The sequence below is a fragment of the Myotis nattereri genome (genome assembly GCF_964212035.1).
Source record: "Myotis nattereri genome assembly, chromosome: 5".
Taxonomy (NCBI): Eukaryota; Metazoa; Chordata; class Mammalia; order Chiroptera; family Vespertilionidae; genus Myotis; species Myotis nattereri.
In genome coordinates, this window is record NC_138080.1 from 51,702,471 (window position 1) to 51,716,184 (window position 13,714).

Below are 13,714 nucleotides of genomic sequence, written 5' to 3' on the forward strand. Positions count from 1 at the left end.
CCCCGCTGCCACTGCAGGTCCCCGCTGCCTGGGCCGGACGCCTAGGCCAGAGGCGTTAGGCCTGGGCAGAGGCGGAGCCTGCAACCGCGGGGAGCTGGGGGTCCCCTGCCCAGGCCTGACACCTCTGCCGGAGGCCTCAGGCCTGGTCAAGTGGCCGATCCGGTGATTGGTGATCGGAGGGTGATGAGGGTCAACTCCTCTGGCCGAGGCATCAGGCCTGGGTGGGGGGCGGAGCCAGGGATTGGGGGGATATGATGGTACCCTTGCCCAGGCCTGAAGCCTGGGCCAGAGGCGTCAGGCTTGGGCGGGGGGTGGAGCAAGCGATCAGAAGGAGATGGGGGTCCCCTGCCCAGGCATGATTCCTGGGCCAGAGGCGTCAGGCCTGGGCGGGGGCCAGAGCCAGTGATCGGGGGGAGATGGGGGTCCCCTGTCCAAGCCTGACACCTCTGGCGGAGGCGTCAGGCCTGGGCAAGGGGCCGATCAGGCGATCGGAGGGTGATGGGGTCAATGCCTGAGGGCTCCCAGTATGTGAGAGGGGGCAGGCTGGGCTGAGGGACACTCTCCCCCCCCCACCCCCCACACCCAGTGCACGAATTTCGTGCACCGGGCCCCTAGTAGTTAATAATGCTGTACTGTGTATTTGAAAGTTACTAAGACAGTAGTCTTAGAAGTCCTCATCACAGGTTAAAAAAAAAAAATTGTAACTATGTGTGATGACATGTTGATTAGGCTTACTGTGGTGATCATTTTGCAACATATACAGATAGGAAATCATTACATTGTACACTTGAAATTAATATAATGTTACTAGAGGCCTGGTGCACGGGATTTGTGCACTGGTGGGGGGCGTGGCCTGCGGGGATATATCTTTCATGCTGAAGCATGTTTTAAGTATCTCCCAACATTTTTAGACATTTCTGCTTAATAATAAATTCCCTTGTGTATCTTGTAGAAAACTAGTGGAACTTGTAGGAGGATGGAGAAAAATAAAGGTACACTGAGAAATAATCATCAGATAAACATTATTTCCTTTTATCTAGTCTGCCTCTCAGAAACTTCAAACCTCTCCATAGCAATTCATTATTCGGTCATTAACCTAACAAAAAAAGGGAGTGCCTAAAAAGGAAGTTTGTTAAGAACAAGAACTGCAAACAAAACAGTGTATGACCTTATGCTCCTACAGTTCTCAATCTGGTGGGGAAAGGAAGGTGAATGGCACGACGGAGTACATAATCACATACTGAGGTAACGACAGCGGAAGACAGTAAGACAGTCTTCAAAGAGCATGTAACCCAGGATCCACATGTAGACGGTTGAGTCAAGGAAAAGCAACTAGAGAAATGATAAGTGACCTCTTTAAAAAGAAAAATCAGGCTTAAGTATACAATCGAGAAGAAAAAAAATCCTGGCAGAGGTAACCAGAAAATGCAGGAGGGAGGAGGGAGCATGTGTGTTCCAGGCCCTAGTGACAAAGTGCAGGAAGCTAGGGTATGAGAGAATAAAAAGGTAAGCAGGAGCCAGATCAGATGAGAACTTGAGAGCAGGTATTAGAGTTTTTTTCTAAATTTATCTTTGTTGTTGAAAGTATTACAGATGTTCCCTTTCCCCCCCCATTAATCCTCTCCATCCCACTCCCGCCCCCTCCCAGGCCTTCATCGCACTATTGTCTGTGTCCATGGGTTATGCACAGATGCACATAAGTTCTTTGGTTAATCTCTCCCCACTGCCCCTTCCCTCTGAAATTTGTCAGTTTGTTTCCCATGCTTCCATGTCTCTGGATCCATCAGTTTATTTTGTTCATTAGATTCCACATATAAGCGAGATCATGTGTTACCTGCTTTTATCTGACTGGCTTATTTCACTTAGCATAATATTCTCCAGGTCCTTCCATGTGTAAGAGAGAGCTTTCTTTTTTACAGCTGCCTAGTGTTCCATTGTGTAAATGGACCGCAGCTTTTTTTTTTTTTTTAATATATTTTATTGATTTTTTTACAGAGAGAAAGGGAGAGAGATGGAGAGTTAGAAACATCGATGAGAGAGAAACATCGATCAGCTGCCTCCTGCACACCCGCCACCGGGGATGTGCCCGCAACCCAGGCACATGCCCTTGACCGGAATCGAACCTGGGACCTTTCAGTCCGCAGGCCGACGCTCTATCCACTGAGCCAAACCGGTTTCGGCAACACAGCTTTTTTAGGTATTGGAATTTTCTAAAGCTTCCTGGCAAGTTCTAATGTATGGCAAGTTTCTAGAACCAATAAGAACCACTGTATTAGACAATACTTTTTTTTTAATTGCTTAAAGTATTACAAAGGGTATTATATATGTGTCCTTTTTCCCCCCCGCCCTTGACAATCAGACAATACTTTTTAAAAATGTTTCAAATTAGCACTGATCCATTTAATCTATAAGTTTATTTTTATAAACAGCAAAAACACATCATGTATCAATTAAATTTAATGGAATAATTGGTAGTTGGGACTTGGCCTCTAAAGACCTGGGCCCCTCCGTGCAAGGTGGTTGGAGGTAGGAGCTGAACAATATCCGATCTGCATTCTGCAAAGGTCACTGGCTTCACTGTGGAGAATGGCTTGGAGGGGCACAGGGTGCAGAGCCCGGTTAGGAAGTGACAGCGGTAGTTTAGGAAAGAGATGGTGATATTTGATCTTTGTCCCTTGGTTTTCTTATCTGTAAAAGACAGAGAGCTGGACTGGATGATCCCTAATGACATTTTCAGTGGTTCTCAACCTTCCTAATGCTGCGACCCTTTAATACAGTTCCTCATGTTGTGGTGACCCCCAATTTCATTGTTACAAATTGAACATAATTAAAGCATAGTGATTAATCACAAAAACAATATGTAATTATATATGTGTTTTCCGATGGTCTTAGGCGACCCCTGTGAAAGGGTCATTCGACCCCCAAAGGGGTCGCGACCCACAGGTTGAGAACCGCTGATTTAAATGATCAGACACAAAGGACAATATTTGGTAGAGGAAGGCTGTGTCACAGCCCGATGCACATCCCTGGAATGGTGAAATCAAAGTTTGGGGTGCTCAAACGATAGATTTCCTATTACTCGCAGCAGCAGCATCTATGCAATAACAGCTAATAGCTTTTAAGTGCCTTGATTCTGTATCTTCCTCTAGCTATTGGCACTTTCTCTCTGCTCTCTGTCAAAACTGTTTGAAATACAGCCTTCACCGTAATTACAGGCTGATGAGCACCTTGTTAAGTCTGGAGCTTGTGAAAATAGTGTGCTTAGCCGAAACCGGTTTGGCTCAGTGGATAGAGCGTCGGCCTGCGGACTGAAAGGTCCCAGGTTCGATTCCGGTCAAGGGCATGTACCTGGGTTGCAGGCACATCCCCAGTAGGAGGTGTGCAGGAGGCAGCTGATTGATGTTTCTCTCTCATCGATGTTTCTAACTCTCTATCTCTCTCCCTTCCTCTCTGTAAAAAATCAATAAAAAATATACTTTTTAAAAAAAGAAAATAGTGTGCTTAGCTAGAAAAGACTATAACCTTGGTTTAAAGCCTAACACAATAAGCACAATATTGCTTTAAATGTTTTCAAATTCTACTTAACTAGGGTGATAATGGTGGAAATTAAACACATTCAAGAAATAACTAGGGTGAGGGGAGTAATAGCCAAGGTTATAGTGTTTCAGGCATTATTCTAACTGCTGTATATGCATTAGCTCAATCCCCAAAATAAATGCTGTAAGATTTGCTAGTGCTGATAACCTCATCCTCATTCTGTAGTTGTGAGAACTAAGGTACAAACAGCTTAAATACACATCTCAGCATAAAGAACTATGCGTGGGAGCCCAGGATTTAAGACAAGACAGTTGAGCACAATAGCCAATATTTTTAGCCACCACCGTACTGGCTCTCTATGGGAGTCTCTAAATTATTCATTAGTTCAGGTCTAATTTATTAGATTTTCCTTCATTTTGCAAAATAAATTAACTGAATCCAATAAAACAATACTACCTTAAAATGTCAACATAGTAAATATTTCTGGCATCAATGAATCATCCATTTACCTTAAAATTCATTGAATCTTCCTCAGATTTAGATGTTTCATCTTATTGTATAATTCAAAAATAATAACCACCCAAAACCAAAGGATCACCAGACATGAAAGAGAACTGAAATTCATTATTATAGCCTAGAAATGGAAGCTACCCAAGTGCCCATTAATAGACAAGTGGATAAAAAAAGCTGTTATACATATACACAATGGAATACTATTTGGCTATAAAAAAGAATGAAATCTTATCTTTTATGATAGCATAGATGGACCTAGAGGGTATTATGCTAAGTGAAATAAATCAAACAGAAAAAGATAAATACCATATGATTTCATTTGTATGTGGAATCTAAAGAACAAAATAAACAAACAAAATAGCAATAGGCTCAGATACAGAGAACAGACTGATGTTTGACAGAAGGGAGGATGATTGGAAAACTGGGTGAAAAAAGGTGAAGGGATTAAGTAGTACAAACTGGTAGTTACAAAATAGTTATGGAGATGCAAAATACAGCCTAGAGAATATAAATAATAATGTAATAACTATGTATGGAGCCAAGTAGGTACTGGAAATACTGGGGGGACCACTCTGTAAAGTACATAATTATCTAACCACCATGTTATACATTTGAAATGGATATAAAATAACATTAAATGTAAACTGTAATTAAAATTTTTTAAAAAATTTTTAATTGTAAAACTATGTATGGTGTCAGATGATCCCTTTGAAAAGTTATATAAATATCTAACCATTATGCTGTATACCTAAAAGTAACATAATATTGAATGTCAACTGTAATTTAAAATTTTTTAAAATAAAAAAGTAAAAAGAATTTTAATATTATAAAACTAAACTTACTAACCCAAAGATAGACTGCCTAAGCAGTGTACCAATGAATTCTTAGCCAAATCTTAATAGCAGTGTCAATATAGGATTTTTATAGAAAAAAACCAATTGATATTAAAAATTCAATAAGTGAAATGGAAAGGAAATCTCACAAATAATATTTTGTGAGACATGTGAACTAGAAGAGATGTTTTCCCCCAAATTATAATTCCCCTGATTTTCTACAAGCTATTTTCTTAACTGCTTTTGTAATGTTAGCTACTTCAAACTTATGTGCATCATTTAAGAAAGGGGGGGAAAAGGGTATTTAACTTGTTTTCTTTCTGCCTTATCCAAATGTTGAAGTTCCCATTCCCTAATTCTAAATCTTTACTTAAGCTAGGGAGGAGAACACTTCTATTTCTTCCTGTCAAAATGAGATCTTTCAACAAAACAGACATGACTCAAACTTCCAAGTGTTTGTTGAGTATCATAGGGGACATGCTGTCTACTAAAGTTTACAGGGCACAAGGATTCTGCTTATTTAGTCACCCTTTGTATAAGTGCCCAGTGAGTGCTATAGAGAACACATGATTTACTAGCATTGACGGAATATAGTGACGGTTCCTGCTTCCAAGATGTTTGTAATATGCTATGCATCTCACTTTAATTCAAAAACAATTTCCTCCTAACAATTACTCATTCTGTTCAGATGTGTGGAAACAGCAAAGTGACAATGGAAAGAAATCAGGCTCTAAAAGACTCAGCTATCATAGGTAACTCAGCTTCTTCCCTTTTACGTTTGGAAAGACAGAAAAAGAGAAAGCAACAGAAAATAGGTGGCAATAGTAAAATGAGAGCTGAAATGCAGGAACTGAATCAATATTTTCAGAGATAAAAATATTATCTACATATATAAAAGCCTAAGCAAGCATTATGACCTAATGACCAGAGCCACCAGAACGACCAGGTGACCAATCACTACGATGCACACTAACCACCAGGGGGCAAACACTCAATGCCGGAGATGCTCCCTGGTGGTCAGTGCACTCCCATAGCCAACCTGCTGTGGCCCCTGCCCCCCAGCTGGCCGGCCCCCATCAGCCCCTGGTGCTAAACCATTTGTAGAGACCTGCTTCTGGGTTGGGCTTCATAAGTAGCAGAGCAGCTCCCTCGCTGCAATCTATTGAAAGTCAGCCCTCAACACAAGGGTTTGTCTTGCTCCCATCCTCTCCCTCCCTGGGGGCCACCTGCCCCCTGTGGTGGCGGTGGTGGTGGTGCAGCAGGGAGGGAAGGAGTAGGGGTGGAGGTGGGGAACTGTGCAGTAGCAGGTACCTACCAGCCCGGTGACCATCGCCTGCTCTCCTGGGCTGGGATGGGGAACCAAGGGTGGGTGGCAGAGGACAGGGACCCTTCCCTAGGGGGGCCGAGGGCTGGCTCCCTCCTTGGGGCTGGCAGCCAACTTCCCGCAGTCCCTCCAGGCCTCTAGTTAACAATAATAATGCTTGGGTTTTGTAGTACGGTATTGAATCCGGGACTAAGGGGTTTTCTCTGAATGACTCTGGAAATCATGGAGGGTTTTGAGAGTCCCTGAATTCTGTTCAGAGATTTTGCTGACATTTTTGGAGTAGCCAATACATTTCTCATCTATCTACTAGTATACAGTTTTCTTAATTTAATTAAATGCCAACTGACTCTTCAATTGGGATTTTGTTCAATTCTGATGCACAGTGAGCCATCTGATCCTGGCGGGGGGCCAGCAGTGCCAGAAAACCATTTCACAAAGAAAACTGTTTGAATGTGAATGTCCCCAGGACAGTTCTCAAAATTACGGTTCTAAGTGTATCTCTCAGCTTTGGATCATACTAGACAATGCCAAATTCTCAGAAAACAAAATCATTAAGATAGAATGGGTACTGAGAGAGTTCATCTAAAATATGTATTTTACAAAGACAGAAGGTAGAAGGCTCACGTCACAGTTCCAGGAAAACCTTCAGCTCCCTTGCACTGTTGGAAAGATCAGAACTTCTGTACCTTACTCAGAAAAAAGGAGGAGCCGAGGTGAAGACAGGAATATTTAGCAAAATAAAAATTTAACAAAGAGTATGACCTTAGATAAGAATATAAATTCCCTGGGGTCGGTTTTCTCATTGTTAAAATAAGATGGAAGTGAGACTCTTTCACTCCAAGAAAAATTATCCACTGTCTCTTTCTTTTTCATTCCTTCCACAACAGCGATTTTTTAAAAGTCCTTAAATGCATCTTGGTTTGTATTTAATAATTACCCCCATCTATGCAAACAATTTACATCTTAAGTTCTTTGCACATTTTGGATTTAAGTGGAGGAGATATATTTTATAGTAATAAAAACATTGGAAATTAAAATATACACAACACATTCAAAAATGAAATGCAATAATAGCATTTTTTTTTATTCAAAGCTTTTTTTTTTTTTCCTGGAAAAAAAAGCCCAGAAGAAGATTTGCAAAATATTAAAAGTATCTTGCTATGTATGGTGAACCTGTGGGTAATTCATACATCTTTATTCTGTTTTCCAAATTACCTTCAGTGTCCCTGTATAGCTTCTATTACCAAAAACAGAAAATAAATTTGTTTATAAAAAAGGGAATGGGAAAATAACCTATTTTGTATATCAGCTATGAAGTATTTTTTTTCATATAGAATGTGTTCATTGAAATGCTGGCTGCATAACTGCTCTAATTCTCTCCTATTATGTGATATTTTCTATTTTTTAAAACAATTGTCTCTGTTTTAAGAAAATTGAGAGTAATCATGCTTCAATTTAGACTGAAATTAAGGATTGAATGATGTGTACAACCTGAAAATAATTTGGTACTTTGAGTTGTGAGCATCACTAGTCAGGACAAACCTTCTTTGACTTAGTTGACCTACACAAGCAAAGAGGATTTGTCTAAATTAAAGGGGGTCTCTGTATCTATATAGGAAGATCCAAAGGGTCAAGGAATTGGGGGTGGGGGCTTGATAAAGAATACACCTCATGCCCTGCTGGCGAGGCTCAGTGGTTGAGTGTCCACATGTGAACCAGGAGGTCACGGTTTCATTCCAGGTCAGGGCACATGCCTGGGGTGCGGGCTCGATCCCCAGTGTGGGGCCTGCTGGAGGCAGCCAATCAATGATTCTCTCTCATAATTAATGTTTTTCTCTCTCTCTCCCTCTCCCTTCCTCTCTGACACCACTCCACCACCACATGGTTCCCTGCCTACCCCCCTTCTCCTTCCCTCCCTATTGCACTGCCACCGAGGCAGGCGGGTGGCCGGCCCCTGGGGAAGGGAGAGGATGGGAGTGAGACAAACCCTTGTGTCAAGGGCTGATTTTCAATAGATTGCAACGAGGTAGCTGCTCTGCTACTTATGAAACCCTGACTCAGAAGCAAGTCTCTAGGAATGGTTTAGCACCAGGAACTGATGGGGGCTGGCCAGCCGAGGGGAGAGGCCACAGGAGGTTGGCTGTGGGAGCGCACTGACCACCAGGGGGCAGCTCCTGCATTGAGTGTCTGCCCCCTGGTGGTCAGTGTGCATCATAGCGACTGGTCGACCGGTCATTCTGATGGTTCTGGTCATTCAGTTGTAACGGTCGCTTAGGCTTGTATATATCATATCTAATAAAGAGGGAATATGGTAATTGACCCTCACACTGTTGCAAAGATGGTGGTGCCCACAACCAATAAGGAGGGAATATGCTAATTGACTACCCCGCCCTCAAATATGGCAGCACCCACAGCCAATAAGGAGGGAATATGCTAATTGTCTGCCCCGCCCTCAAAGATGGCAGCACCCACAGCCACAAGATGGTGGTGCCCAGTCTCCTCAGCCCCCCAGCCGCCCAGGGCCGGCTTGCGCTGCCAGCAGTGGCAGCAGCAGAGGTGTGATGGGGCGTCGCCTTCCCCTGATCGCCGGGTCACCTCCCGCCCCTGAGGGCTCCTGGATTGTGAGAGGGAGCAGGCTGGGCTTAGGGAGCCTGCCCCCTCCAGTGCATGAATTTTCATGCACTGGGTCTCTAATATATATACACACACACACACACACATACACACACACACACACACACACTGAGTGGCCAGATTATTATGACTACCCCATCAGTACTTCGTTGGGCCACCTTTTGCCTTCAATAATGCGGCAATTCTTCTTGGCATTGACTCCATGAGACGTTGAAAGGTGATGCAAGGAATCTGACACTATGCCTGATGAATAGCACTGTCCAGTTCTGTGAGATTTGATGGTTGTGGAACCAGCTGCCTGATGGCTCTTTTAACTTCGTCCCACAAATGCTCAATTGGATTGAGATTTGGTGATTGTGGGGAACACCTAAGCAAGGTAAAGTCTTCCTCATGTTCTTGAAACCACTCCTGCACAATCCAAGCACCGTGGCATGGCGCATTGTCTTGTTGGAAGAAGCCATCTCCATTGGGATACGCCATCAACATGATAGGATAAACTTGATCAGCAATGATACTTAGGTATGTGTGCTATTCAGACGTTTATAATGATCTGGCCCTCTAGCAACTTCAGCAGGAAATTATAGCTAATTTGCCTACAAACATCAGGTGGTCATAATAATCTGGCCACTCAGTGTATATATATATAAGTTTCAGCATGTCTGCCTGCGAGAAATTGATGCATTATCTCCCCAACAAGGATCAATCTGCCTTAGGGACCAGACAGGCTGAGGACTGATTTAGGGAAGAGGAAAGAGGCAAATATTAAAATCCATCAAATGGGGCCCCTGATAGAAGGGAAGCCGGCCTGAGGGAACTAGTTGGCACCAATCCTCCTGAAGGGCATTCCCTTCCCACTGAACTCTGCAGGCGATTTTTAAAAACAGATCTATAGAAATTTGACAACCTAATGGTTGACGAGAAAGAAGATATTTCAAATTCAATAAAAACAGAAACAGAAAAAACACTTTGTTTTTATGTGCTGTTCTAACGCAAACAACTCTGAAAGCCTTTTACTAAGAAGAGACACGTAAAAAATTATCAAAATGAAAGCAGATGTAAGCCATTTTACAGTAAAACTCTCCATTTTCCCTAGTGTTTTCATGACCTTCCTAAGCAAGAATCAAAAACATTTGGTCCATGAGGAAGTGTATCCTCGGCCAACCCAGGTTCGCCCTCCGAGTCTGGAGAAGAGCTGGAACAGTGGAGAGATATTTTGAATGAACTCTGATTTATGTCCTTTGAGTTATGCGTCAGTGAAGTGTTTTGTTCCCTGTGCCATTAAGAACCAGGTTAGCTGACAGGCACTGTGGCCACTAGAACTAATGGAGCCCTGTATTTTTAAAAATATTGAAAAATAAAAGGATGTGGATGTTGAATGGCCATTGGCTTTTAAGATTGGTTACAATTTTGAAATTATAGTGGGTACATTTTCTTGTTTTTAGACAAAACTCTTTAAGATAAGATTTATCAAGCATCAGATACTGAAATAAACATTTTTATAATCTCCTACCCATGTTTTTCCATTTTAAAAATAAATTTATTGTTTTCAGACACACAATATTTTTTCCACATGATTTGGAAAGTCAATCAAGGCTATAATTTTCAACATCTGATCAAGGAAGTCCTTGAAGCACCCTCCCTTCTGTTTGCCACCTGCTGGAGCCACAGGGCATGAAGCAGATGCCCAAGTGCAGTCATGGCAAACCACACTGACAGGAAAACCACTCAATGAACCCAACTTCACATGAAAACTGTCATTTTAGCCCAGCTGGGGTGGCTCAGTGGTTGAGTGTTGATCTATTAACCAGGAGGTCACGGTTTGAATCGCAGTCAGGGCATATACCCCGGTTTCAGCTCCATCCCCAGTGTGGGGCGTGCAGGAGGCAGCCGATCAATGAGTCTCTCTCATCATTGATGTTTCTATCACTCTCCCTCTCTCTTCCTCTCTGAAATCAATAATAATAATTTTTTAAAAAACTGTAACTTTAAAGGGAATAGGTACTATGGAGCATTTTCTTCCCAAAAAAAAGGTATTTTTGCTTTTCCTTGGTGTGATTCAGTCCTGCGCGTCTGTTCTGAAGCATAGAAGCCGTTTATCTCCATCCACCTTTTCTCGCACCTACGGGAGTACTACCACCCCGTGGAAGAGTCTATGGACATGGACCTGAGACCTCTGAGGCCCCAGAACTACCTGTTCGGTTGTGAACTAAAGGCCGACAAAGATGATCACTTTCAGGTGGATAATGATGAAAATGAGCACGAATTATCTTTACGAACATTCAGTTTAGGGGCTGGTGCAAAGGATGAACTGCACATTGCTGAAGCAGAGGCAATGAATGACAAAGGCAGTCCAATTAAAGGAACACTGGCAACTTTGAAAATGTCTGTACTGCCAAAGGTGTCCCTTAGTGGCTTTGAAATCACACCACCTGCGGCCTTGCCCTTGAGGTGTGGCTCAGGGCCTGCTATCAGTGGGCAGCACCTAGTGGCTGTGGAGGAGCATGCAGTCAGAAGGTGGCAAGGGGAGGATGTGAAACTCCTACGTGTGTCTGAAAAGCGTTTTCTGCCCCGGAGGTGGGAGTTCAAAGTTTCCACAGAAAAAAGTAAAACTTGCTGCTGATGAAGATGATGAGGACGATGATGATGATGAGGAGGAGGAGGAGGAGGAGGAGGAAGAGGAGGAGAAGGAGGAGGGGAAGAAGGAGGAGGATTTTGATGAGGAGGAAGCCTAAGAAAAAGCTCCAGTAAAGAAATCCATATGAGATACTCCAGCCAAAAAATGCACAAAAATCAAACCAGAATGGAAAAGACTCAAAACCATCAATGTTCATAGCAGCACAATTCACCATAGCTAAGATCTGGAAACAGCCTAAGTGCCCATCAGTAGATGAATGGATTAGAAAACTGTGGTACATCTACACGATGGAATACTATGCTGCTCTAAAAAGGAAGGAACTCTTACCATTTGCAACGTCATGGATGGAACTGGAGAGCATTATGCTAAGTGAAATAAGCCAGTCAATGAAGGAAAAATACCACATGATCTCACTCATTCATGGATAATAAAGACCATTATAAACTTTTGAACAATAATAGATACAGAGGCAGAGCTGCCTCAAACAGATTGTCAAACTGCAGCGGGAAGGCCGGGGAGGGTTGGGGGGCAGGAGGTAGGGGGGTAAGAGATGAACCTAAGGACTTGTATGCATGCATATAAGCATAACCAATGGACATAAGACACTGGGGGATAGGGGAGGCTGGGGGACTGTCTAGGGCGGGGGGATAAAATGGACACATATGTAATACCCTTTGTAATACTTTAAGCAATAAAAAAAAAAAATCAAAAAAAAAACAAAAAAAAAATAAACATCAACACCAAGATCAAAAGTCAAGAATCCTTAAAAAAACAAAAAACAAACAGGAAAAAACCTTCTAAAACACCGAAAGGACCTAGTTCTGTAGAAGATATTAAAGCAAAAATGCAAACAAGTATAGAAAAGGGTGGTTCTCTTCCCAAAGTGGAAGCCAGTTCATTAATTATGTGAACAATTGCTTCAGGATGACTGACGTGGAGGCTATGCAAGATCTCTGGCAGTGGAGGAAGTCTCTTTAAGAAAAGAGTTTAAACAGTTTGTTAACATTTTCTGTCTTATTTCATTTCTGTAACAGTTGATATCTGGCTGTCCTTTTTATAATGCAGAGTGAGAACTTTCCCTCCCGTGTCTGATAAATGTTGTCCAGATTCCGTTGCCAAGAATGTGTTGTCCAAAATGCCTGTTTAGTTGTTAAAAATGGAACGCCACCCTTTGCTTGGTTTTATGTATGGAATGTTATGTTAGGACATAGTAGTAGTGGTGGTCAGACAAATGGAATGGTGGGGAGACAAAAATATACATGTGAAATGAAACTCGGTATTTTAACAAAGTAGCACTGTTTCTATTTAAAAAAAAAAAAAAAGCATTGTTTGATCTTAGGTTTGGCACCTCCCAAAGAAGCCTTGTAGCCCGTCTTGGAGGAAATTATAATTCTGTAGAGACAGCAATGCAGTCTGATCTGGTCTCCCTGCTCACTAGCAGGAAGAGCAGAGTGCCATTTTCTGACAGCGTTCAGCTGCAGCGCCTGCAGGAACTACCTAAACTAGGAAGCCTCTGACCACAGCGAAGATCTGATGAAGTTCAGATAGCCCAACAGGGAACTCTGGAGCAAAGATTACTCATTAGAGGAGACGCATGTTGAGCAAAGGGCCGAGGCCACTACTCCCACAAAATGCTCAGTTAGTGTGGCAGCTCCTCAGCAGAGTCTGGTCTTGGCTGGTTTCATCTCAATACCTGCTTTTCAGAGGACCCGCCCACTTGCCCTGTGTGTCCTCCAGCTGGCAGTCCTAGTGACTGCCTCTCCCGGTTCAAGATGGGAAACTCAACCTTGCTACAGCGTTTTCTATTTTCACTTCGGCCATCCATCAAGTAGGAGCATTTTCCCATCCTAAACCTCTGGACCCCAATGATACCTGTCTGGGATCTTTATTCTCTCTTTCTCCAGATTAAGGCGTTTAATAATAGCATCAGCAATAACAATATTCACATGCATACAGGATGTTAGAACTTTTAACATGCTTTCATACGCAATGAAGTCACTGTGCTTTTAATGTAAGCATGTTCAATTACGCACATTGAGCAGAAAAGTGAGTGAGAACAACTCAAATTGCCTGGTAATTCTGCCTGCCACTCCACAAAATAAACTGGTATCTATGAGTATATGGTACAGTCGAGCCCAAAATAGTAACTACATGTTTCATAAAATTGCAGAAAGAATTATGAATAATTTTAGGAGTTTCCTGACCGCTGACAAAGAAGTGGAAAACCTTGTGTAGGTT

At 42.5% G+C, this 13,714-nt stretch overlaps 1 pseudogene across 1 annotated transcript; it reads left to right on the forward strand.

Moving 5' to 3' along the window:
* The first annotated feature begins 11,173 nt into the window (after window positions 1–11,173).
* On the forward strand, window positions 11,174–12,454 carry LOC308520252 (nucleophosmin-like; annotated as a pseudogene). The gene is made up of 2 exons: window positions 11,174–11,666; window positions 12,263–12,454. The product of its transcript is annotated as a nucleophosmin-like (transcript).
* Window positions 12,455–13,714: the final 1,260 nt, after the last annotated feature.